Source organism: Centroberyx gerrardi, chromosome 10 (genome assembly GCF_048128805.1).
Source record: "Centroberyx gerrardi isolate f3 chromosome 10, fCenGer3.hap1.cur.20231027, whole genome shotgun sequence".
Taxonomy (NCBI): Eukaryota; Metazoa; Chordata; class Actinopteri; order Beryciformes; family Berycidae; genus Centroberyx; species Centroberyx gerrardi.
Genome location: NC_136006.1, coordinates 1,722,247 through 1,733,135, shown reverse-complemented (window position 1 = coordinate 1,733,135; position 10,889 = coordinate 1,722,247). Strand labels below are relative to the sequence as shown.

Sequence of the window (10,889 nt, the reverse complement as noted above, 5' to 3'; positions counted from 1 at the left end):
GCCGTAGGAACCAACCTGCCAAATATGGTTGCTGTAGGACATACGGTTTCTGACCTGCAGATACTTTTAGCGGAGAAAAAGAAAGAAAGAAAGTAGAACAAATCCAGCAAAAACAATAGGGTTCCAGGACTATGTGCTTGGACCCCTAATTACGTGGTAAAGTAAAGGTTAGAAATAATTCATGGCAATATGGTTGCATATAAATTCACTGTGTATTTTACCAAAATGTATTTTCTTGTGTCTGTCCAAGCTTGTGTTTGGTCTTTTAAATTCACTGACTCCCTCTTCATAGAAAAGGTTTGATGTCAGTCACTCCACAGCCTCTCTACAGTATGTTGGCCTCACAGGAGTCAGACTGCAGTATCTGAAGTGTAACAATCAGTTTAATAGATTTTCTAAACCAGGGATAGAAAAAGGCATAGATCACAGGGTTTAGACAGGAGTTACAAAACAGCAGCCAGACCCCAAAGGCTGAATGTGAAGCACCGATTGAGGTATCCTGGCCTGCAAGAGAGAGACAGTAATATGGACAGAAACATATTAGAAACACAACTATCACAATACCAAGAGTCCTGGCTGCTTTCATCTCAGATTTCTTAGCAGTTACAGTCACTGAATGCTGGAGTGTGACAGCCACAGTGTGGGATCGCATGGCACGAGCCTGAGACACAGCCACCACAAATACTCTCATATACAGAACTATGATGACAGTAATGGGACCAATGAAGGTCACAACAAGGTCAACAGCTCCTGCTATATAGCTAATGACAACCACACACTCTCCAAAGCAGGAATTATACCTGCCTGGTTGTTTCAGGAAATACTTTTGAATCAGACTGTTATAGAAAGCAGAACAGACCCAACACAGATTAACACAGATTTTAACTCTTCTCTGAGTGATTTTGGTGGGGTAACACAGAGGGTCACAAATAGCCACATAGCGGTCGACTGATATGAGCACCATGTTTCCTACTGAGGCAGAGGTAACAACAAAGGAAGCATAGTAAAAGAGAACACATACGAAGTCCCCCAGAAACCAGCAGGACTCTATGGCGATGATTTCAGCCGGCATCAGCAGGAGGCCCACAAGGAGGTCTGAGACAGCCAGGGAGAGGAGGAGGAGGTTGGTGGGGGTGTGGAGCTGCCTGGAGTGAGAGAATATCATCATTGATAATATTATTATAATTAATAGTAGTAGTGGCAGTCTCAAAAGCAGTTTTATCATAGTAGTAATAATAGTAGAAGTAGTAATGTGTCTAACGCAAGATGTAACAGATGTAAAACATTATTAATGATCAAAAGCATTTTCAAAATTCCTGAATGTATTAATCACATTAATCCAAATGTGACATCACATCTATGTACTATCCCAAAGCCATTTGGCATTATAAGTCTAACAGTTAGTATTTAGAAATATAAAAATATTTTAGCCTATGCTGAGCTGTATATCTCTGCCTGTAGTGGGAGATGGAGATGATGACCAGCAGGTTGAGAGACACGGTGAGCAGAGAGATGGAGGACAGCAGAATGTAGAGGAACATGGCCTCAGAGTGAGGACGTGTTGGCTTCCTGCAGGAAGTGTTGAGGAGCTGTGGAAAGCAGAGTTCACCTCCTTCCAGGGTCTCCATCATCAGAGAGAGAGGAGGAGAGGAGAAGCTGCTGAGGTCTGGCAGCTTTCTGACCAAAGCTCTCTATCATACAGCTGATTTATCTATTTCCTCCTTCCCCTCCCTTCTTTCCTTCTCTCTCTCTCTCTCTCTCTCTCTCTCTCTCTCCCTTCACAGAATGATGTCCCTCTTCCTTCATTCCCTGCCTCGCTTTCTGCAATCATCCTCTTCATCTCCATCTTCATCACTCTCTCCTCTGTCTCTTTGTCACTTCTCTTCATCACCTGCCCCTCCCTCCCCTCCTTCCCCTTCTCCTCCTTCCTCCCCAATCCCATCTGCAATGAAGACTTCAGCATTGACGACTATGTTAGCATAGTTGACAATGCTGTTAATTCATAATAATTAATAGTGGTGAGGTAGCTTAGGTGTGCCTGTTACCTCTGACACTGATATGCCAGGAGCTGTGTTAAAGTTTGTGTGGAGAAGGGGGAGAACAATACCAAGGGATGATCAGCTGAATAGAGCACTGGCCGGGAAAGTAGAGCTTTCCTACCTCCAGGTCGCTGGGAGTGCTGCTGTCCAACCCACACACACACAGGGCCAAAATGGTAATCTTCAACGCTAGCGCTTAAAAAATGTGGAAAAAAGCCATGTAGGTCAACCCATTTCTCCAGGCCATTTAGTATTGCACAGTCAATGGCATCAGTTTCAAGAATAAAGTTATTTGTGACCTTAATAAGGGCATTCTCCATGGTATGGAGGGCTCTAAAAGTGGACATTTTCAAAGGTATTATTATTGTTCATGAATGTAATCAACTGTGAAAATATAACTTTTTCTAGAACCATAAAATTACTCCATACAGTTTGTGCAGCATAATCCAAGTCTTCTGACGCCATACAATTGCTCTGTGAGTGAAAAAAAAATATGACTTTTTATCCATTATTTAATGCAAATCAAGTCTTCCCCCATTGTATTTAGCTTTCACATTACCAAACCTCGCAAGGCCATAGTGGCCGCACAAGGTTTGTGTGTGCAATAGTGTGTTATCGCCATCTTGTGAGGTTTGGTAATGTGGAAGCTAAATACAGTGGACAAAACCAAAGAGGATAATGTCAACACCAATCAAGACTGTGATGTTTTACTTCCTACTAATCCCAGGGTGGCTGCTTCCTACTTGTTGCCAGGTGCACAAGTGTCAGTCGGTCGGTTGGTCGGTGCTCCTCGTCCAGGCTGTCCTGTCCCGACTGGCCCATCCTCCATCGTAGCTAGCTAGCTCCATTCTCGTGACTTCCACACCTCATTAAACTTTCCTGAACTTGGCAAGACACTTTACACTACACTCATCTGCACACTTCTGACAACTATCCCTTCAGCACTACACCACAGTCCAGCTAATGATAAGTTTATTTTGTCTCACGAGGTGATTAAAACCTATGCAATTTTATTTGCTTGACCAATGACCATACTAAAGCAGGAAAATCAAAGTTATCAGTAAAACAAAAAATGTTGTTGACATTATTTTGTGTAGTGTTATAAACTTTATACATCAAAGTTCATGGATTTTGTTACTGTTTTAGTAGTATTCTTACCAAAATTGCAAAGCAATTTTGATTTTACTGTTTGAGGAGGACAAGAATTTAAGGAAAGATTTTACACAGAGGTGGAACAAATGGATGGTTTGGCGAGATTGACAATTGGTTGTTGAAGGAATTGATCCAGAATTGAAAAAAAAAAAGATGATGATCAAAGGAAGCAAATGAAACATCATTGCAAGGCATGTGAGCTTACATGGGAGCTAAACTGAACAAACTCACTGCAGTTTGACAGTGGCCATGTCTTCTCCCTGTGTCACTGATAATCAATCAGTTATTAGTGTAACCAGTTGTGATACAGATTAAATGGGATTCGTTTTTTTTGGCACACACTTTTATGATGTCTTGATGTTACCGTAAATCCTCTAATATTGGCCCGGGCCTTTATTTACCTCAACTGCAGAGGGTACCAGGCCTTTATTGGAAGCAGGCTTATATTAGAGACAGGCCTTTATTTCTAATTCCCTCTGTTTGATAAGTACCGTATTTCCTCTAATATTGGCCCGGGCCTTTATTTACCTCAACTGCAGAGGGTACCAGGCCTTTATTGGAAGCAGGCTTATATTAGAGACAGGCCTTTATTTCTAATTCCCTCTGTTTGATAAGTATATTTGCTCATATTTTAGTACGAAGCCTCCTTGTTTTCTGATCTGCTTCTGTTGGGGACGTTAGGTAGACGTTTTTTTGTTACTGCAATGCATTACGATAATTACGGTAATCGACGACGGCATGCTCCAGAGACTTCCGCCGGCCGAGCCGTCTTGTGGCACTTGTACGTTACTACAAACTACAGTTACACACAGGCACCAGGAGGTTACCGGTATCCACCGTTGTTTGCATGTAAGCTGAAGCTAACTGAAGCTAACTGAACCTAACTGAAGCTAACTGAAGCTAACTGAACCTGGGCTCCGATGTGTTCCCGGTGATCTGGCCGAGATTTCGGCGGGGGTCCGGGGCTTGGATCGGGAGGATCAATGCGGGTCGTGGGCGCGGTGGAGAGGACAGCGGCGGAGAGAGGAGACGGACACGGTCCAGCCATATACTGGTTTTGACCTACTCTTTTTTCCTTTGTTTTTTCCCCCGGCCTGTATTTGAGGCCGGCCTTTATTTGTTTGTGTCGACGATGGCCCCGGCCATTATCGGAGACCCGGCTTTTAATTGACTACAGGCCACTATTAGAGGAAATACGGTATATTTGCTCATATTTTAGTACGAAGCCTCCTTGTTTTCTGATCTGCTTCTGTTGGGGTTCGTTAGGTAGACGTTTTTTTGTTACTGCAATGCATTACGATAATTACGGTAATCGACGACGGCACGCTCCAGAGACTTCCGCCGGCCGAGCCGTCTTGTGGCACTTGTACGTTACTACAAACTACAGTTACAAACAGGCACCAGGAGTTTACCGGTATCCACCGTTGTTTGCATGTAAGCTGAAGCTAACTGAAGCTAACTGAAGCTAAGAATAGAATCTATACAGTTATATTGGCATTTATTTCGATACATATGCGCGAGCTCAGTCCACCTGACAGCCCTCTGTTCTGTCGGCAGAGAGAGAGACACAGACAAGCATGGAGGTTTCGGCGTGCCCCCGGAGTTTCCCGGGGGTACGGTTCCGGCCAGTGCCGATAGCTGGGCGCCGATTTGTTCCCGGTGATCCGGCCGAGATTTCGGCGGGGGTCCGGGGCTTGGATCGGGAGGATCAATGTGGGTCGTGGGCGCGGTGGAGAGGACAGCGGCGGAGAGAGGAGACAGACACGGTCCAGCCATATACTAGGTTTTGACCTAGTCTTTTTTCCTTTGTTTTTTCCCCCGGCCTGTATTTGAGGCCGGCCTTTATTTGTTTGTGTCGACCACGGCCATTATTGGAGACCCGGCTTTTAATTGACTACAGGCCACTATTAGAGGATTTACGATATGTTAGAGCCGGCAAGCTACCACCTTTTGTCTGCTTGCGAAGGTGGGAAATAAAACTACTTCCGAAGGCTAGCATGATTTAGCTCTCTCTATTCTACCAGCGACTGCCAGGCAACTAGCATCATTTGAGGGTCCTATTGGGGAGGGGGGGGCAGATGAAAGAGTGAAGGAGACGCCAGGAGAAACACAAGATGGGGAAGAGGAAGAAAGAAGAAGAGGTGAGGAGAAACAGAAGCCAGATGGGAGAACTGGGTGAAAGGATCTAGGAGGAGACAGGAAAGGAGACAAAGGTAGAGAAGAGAAGTGAGGAAGGAGAGAGAGAGAGACAGAGAGAGAGAGAGATAATAGCAGAGAGACTGAGGAAGATGCAGATGAAGAGTATGATGTATTGAGTGAGGGAAGGAGGAGGGACAGCATTCTCCAAGTAAGAGAGAATGAGAGAGAGGGAGGGTGAAGGGAAGAGATAAAACAGCTGTATGATAGAGAGCTTTGGTCAGAAAGCTGCCAGACCTCAGCAGCTTCTCCTCTCCTCCTCTCTCTCTGATGATGGAGACCCTGGAAGGAGGTGAACTCTGCTTTCCACAGCTCCTCAACACTTCCTGCAGGAAGCCAACTCGTCCTCACTCCGAGGCCATGATCATCTACATTCTGCTGTCCTCCGTCTCTCTTCTCACTGTGGTTCTCAACCTGCTGGTCATCATCTCCATCTCCCACTACAGGCAGAGATATACTTCTCAGCATAGCATAAAATATTTTTATTTTTATAAATATGAACAGTTAGACTTTGAGATGAAATGGATTTAGGCTAACATAAATGTCACACGCTAGACCTACATTCTGGTTGTTTGAAAATGGTGTTGTGTATTAATAATGATGTTAACATCTTGCATTAAGACATACTGCTACTTCGACTATTACTACTGCAACTAATAATAACTCTATTTTTTTGACTGCCACGACTACTGTTGATGATAAAAATATATGAAACGATAATATTCTCCCACTCCAGGCAGCTCCACACCCCCACCAACCTCCTCCTCCTCTCCCTGGCAGTCTCAGACCTCTTTGTGGGCCTCCTGCTGATGCCGGTTGAAATAATCTACGTAGAGGCCTGCTGGTTTCTTGGTGACCTCCTGTGCACCCTGTATTACTTGGTGGACTTTATCATTACCTCTTCCTCTGTAGGAAACATGGTGCTCATATCAGTCGATCGCTATGTGGCTATTTGTGACCCTCTGCGTTACCCCACCAAAATCACTCAGGGAAGAGTTAAAGTCTGTGTTTGTCTGTGTTGGGTCTGTTCTGTTCTCTTTAGCAGTCTCCTTTTAAATGATCACCTGAAACAACCAGGCAGGTCTAATTCCTGCTTTGGAGAGTGTGTGGTTGTCATTAACCACATTGCAGGAGTTGTTGACCTTTTTATGACCTTTATTGGTCCCATAACTATCATCATAGTTCTGTATATGAGAGTATTTGTGGTGGCTGTGTCTCAGGCTCGTGCCATGCGATCCCACATTGTGGCTGTCACACTCCAGCGTTCAGCAACTGTAACTGCTAAGAAATCTGAGAGGAAAGCAGCCAGGACTCTTGGTATTGTGATAGTTGTGTTTCTACTGTGTTTCTGTCCATATTATTTTCCCTCTCTCACAGGCCAGGACACTTCAATCGATGCTTCATCTGTGGCCTTTGAGATCTGGCTGGCACATTTCAACTCCTGTTTAAATCCTGTGATCTATGCCTTTTTCTACCCCTGGTTTAGAAAAGCTATTAAACTCATTGTCACACTTCAGATACTGCAGCCTGACTCCTGTGAGGCCAACATACTGTAGGGAGGCGATTTAAATCAGACCTTTTCTATGAAGGGGGCAATATTGTTGAGTCAATGACTTAAAAAGACCAAAAGTCTGGACAGATCAAAAAACATGCTACTGTTCTTTTATTGTACATATGTATATATATTAAAAATCTTCATGAATCATGGTTTCTATCAGACCATCTGCGTCTCCCTCTGCTGTTCATTGTCAGGACTATCATCTAGAATATAACCTGCCATCCTTTCATTGTTCATGTTGAGACAATGACATTTATGTAAACATATTAGACATTTAGCTGACTGGTTCAGTGTGTTGCTCAAGGACACTTTGACAGGGTATGTGGCTTTTGATGGCCTTGGAATTTATGTCAGATGTTTATGATTTATGTCTTTAGGTCAGAAAGAATGTTTTCTTTCCGATATCAGTCATTCTTGGATTGTATACATTTTCCTATCATTTGTTGTTTCCATCCTCCAAGTCACAGCCATAAGCGCCATGAAATGTTTAGGTAATCACCCAGCTTTGTGTAAGCAGTAAATAAAACATTGCATGTGTATACCAGACCAAGTACAGTATCTTTACATTACAAAACTAATTAGAACGTTTAAAAGGTAGTCTTTTCTAGTTAAAGGGAAACATTTGTTGTCTGCATGCTACTAAATAGGACCAATAGCCTGCTTCTCTGTATGCAGAACCAAACAAGTTTAGCCTGGGTTTACTTATTGATTTGCCTAAAAAATGGATATCTAGACTGTAAGAGGTTTTACTGTTGGAATGACAGTACAATACTAGCAGCAGGGTTGCCAGCAACTTACTTTGTTTCAATATTTTAGTGTTAACTACATTTTACAAACTTTGTGTGACTATAATATACACACACATATGTATTTATGTTTACAGTAGACTGCTGGCAGAAGGCCTTCCAGTACATTACTGTTAGCCCCAGATACAGAATTTTACTGTATCCACAAATACAGCACCCTGCTGTCATTCTAATAGACATAGGGTATTGGCAGTATGGATAAAAGCCAATTAACGTAAATGTCACAATTATTTTCCTGTACTCTACATTAGAAGTATTTTACAGAGAATATCACAGTGTAATACACACATATTGAATGACTTAGTTAACTGCTCAATATACATGCAGTAACAAGAACAAACTCAAATAATGAAGAGGTTGACAAACTACATAATCCAGTGTATAATCTAACATATTTATTCAAAAACAGTATCAACAAAACCTTGTAATATTGATAGAAATTGCCCATTCCAATACAGTTGGAAAACATAAATGACCAGATCTCAATCTAAGTGTGCGTCTGCGCGTGTGCGTGTGTGTGTGTGTGTGTGTGTGTGTGTGTGTGTGAAGCAGTGAAAGTGCATTCCTGTTCAGCCAAGCAGTCCTTGCACACTGACATATGAAACACTCAGGGGCGAATTCACAAAGAATGGATTGCGACCGCTAATAGCACCATGAATTGCGTATCATTTGCGACCGCTATTTGCTCCGTCTCAAGGACCAATTCACAAAAGATATTGTGCTAATGATATGCCAGCGCAAACATGCCCATAACCTGTTGCAACTGAGTGCTATTTGCCCCTGTTTTGCGTCTGATTGCAATTATCAATGTGGCAAAGTATAAATGTTGCCTTAGAGAAAAATTAATTTTTTAGACCGCGAGCTGCAAGTCCTGACGGACGAGGTGCAGAGGCATTCCTCAAAACTTCAGGCAAGAAATTTAACCGGGACTGCGAGAAACCATATTTGGGATTTAATATCCCAGTCTGTCAGTGCTGTTGGTGTTTCCAAACGCACCTTCAGACTGCAAAAGAAGATGGCATGATTTGAAGCGGAGAACAAAGGAGAATGTAGGGGAGTTTTATTCATTTATTTTTCATGACACAATTGCATCCTCTCACTGCATCCTTTGTTTGTCATTACATCTCACTGCATCCCAAAATAAACTAGAAGGGCACTCGGAGAGCGCAGACCTCCACCAAGGCCAATCCAGTCTTCTATGATATGCAAATGTGCAAGCAACCAATATACGGATCTGCTCCAAAATTTTATGGGTTCTTCCTTGGCCCATGCTACACCCTTCCACGAAGTTTCATGAAAATCAGGCCAGTAGTTTTTCCGTAATCCTGCTGACAGACAGACAAACACACAAACAAACGGCACCAAAAACATAACCTCCTTGGCGGAGGTAATAGTTTGAGCGGGGCTGTCCATGGTGCTGAATCTTTGGCCAAAATAAAGCTCACTGTGCTGACTAGTGAGATAAGTGAAAATATTTTCAGAGTGAGAAATTGAGTTGTATTGATTGTTTGGTTGTACTGATTTATTTGCTTTTGTTTGTGAAGCAATCTGTGTTAAAGTTCTATAGTAATAATAATAATAATGTCAAAATATTATTTACAGACTGTATTTACAGAGAATTTTATTTTTTAGGTCACACAAAGGTGAAATTGTTACAGAGACATTTGCAAGGTCAATTCAATTCAATTCTCAGTTAAATCAACAAGTGATATTCTCCTTCGAAATATCTGCTCTCGAGCACGCCTGGCGTTACGATGCCTTCACCTGCTACAATCACTGCTGCCATGATCACTGGAAAGTCTGGGCGTGATACCCCTTATAAATGCGCTTCAATTACCACCAACGCTCTGAAGACGCTAATAATTTCACTCTAACTGCGTGTGGCAATTATATATAATATTGTATTTACAAACATTACCAACAAATGAATTAACAAATCTTCAAAACGCATACAAAGTAAAACATGTGAAGCCAGGATAAATTGAACACACAACTTCAAATTCTATTTTGTGGGGACTTTATTTCCTTTTCTTCTTGCAAACAATGATAAACAAAAACAAAAACACATGTGGCACAAATACGGCAGTGGCACCTCTATAAACGGAAAAACACAAACATATTCACCACACTGCCCTGTAAATTCACATTTGACAAACAAAAGTACAAAACAGCAAAAAAACACAGAAATAATCAACATACTGTTTCATACCGAATTCACCGCTAGCAAACTGCCTGCACGTGTGTGGTTTTCAGTCCACAACTATCTGCAATCCTACCAAAACAATCGCACAAAACGTGGTCTTTTATAAGTGCATCAAACAACATTAAACCACTATTTTACAGAATTGTGCAAAATAACCTCAAACCCACATAAGATGCTTGATAAATGTTCTCACCGTTGGAACCAGTGGCCATCCCCAGCGAAAAGTAGCGCATTATACTTCCTGTATTTTCCCAGCATTCCCTGACCACTCAGCAGACATAGCGCTCCAGGAAATGATGAACCCACGCCCCCTGCTGTCCAAAGGAAGCATCCCCAGCCAGATCGCAGCAACGGAGAACTTCATTCACATGGATTTTATTTCCCATAGATATTATTATTTTACCACCTGGTTACACATGTTTATCTGTCTCACACGGACAGACCTTGCATCACAAGCTCAGTTAATCAATATCAAAAGAGTGAAAGAAATGTCCTCAGCCCAGTGACTAAAAGCATGAAACGCCAGTAGTGGGGCATGTTTCTGCAAGGGGTTGGAACCCAGACGGACAACTACTATGGAGACGGCTGGGCAGGTGCAGCCGGGCAGGGCAGTTACAGTGCTCACTGTAATGTGCCTCCTCTGCCTCATATCGGCAGCACACCCCATGGTTCCACCTGGCCTGCTTCACGAGATGCCTGCAGAGTGGGTTTATCAGGCTGCGACAGCACAAACGGCACCTGACCATCCCCCTATCAGTTAAGGCAGACCTGGACTATTGGGGGGATCCCCAGACACTGGCGAAAAGAACACCACTGGGCAGGATAGCCTCTTAAGTGTCGCTGTTCACAGACGCCTCCCGCACAGGGTGGGGGGGGACTTGCCTCACGAGAATGTGGCCTTCAGGGGAATACATCAACCTACTTGAACCAACGGC

The 10,889-nt window shown here is 43.0% G+C and overlaps 2 pseudogenes; one reads left to right on the top strand and one right to left on the bottom strand.

The window, feature by feature from the left end:
- Positions 1-305: 305 nt before the first annotated feature.
- Positions 306-1,698, bottom strand: LOC139931504 (trace amine-associated receptor 13c-like; annotated as a pseudogene).
- Positions 1,699-5,590: 3,892 nt separating this feature from the next.
- On the top strand, positions 5,591-6,943 carry LOC139931503 (trace amine-associated receptor 13c-like; annotated as a pseudogene).
- Positions 6,944-10,889: the final 3,946 nt, after the last annotated feature.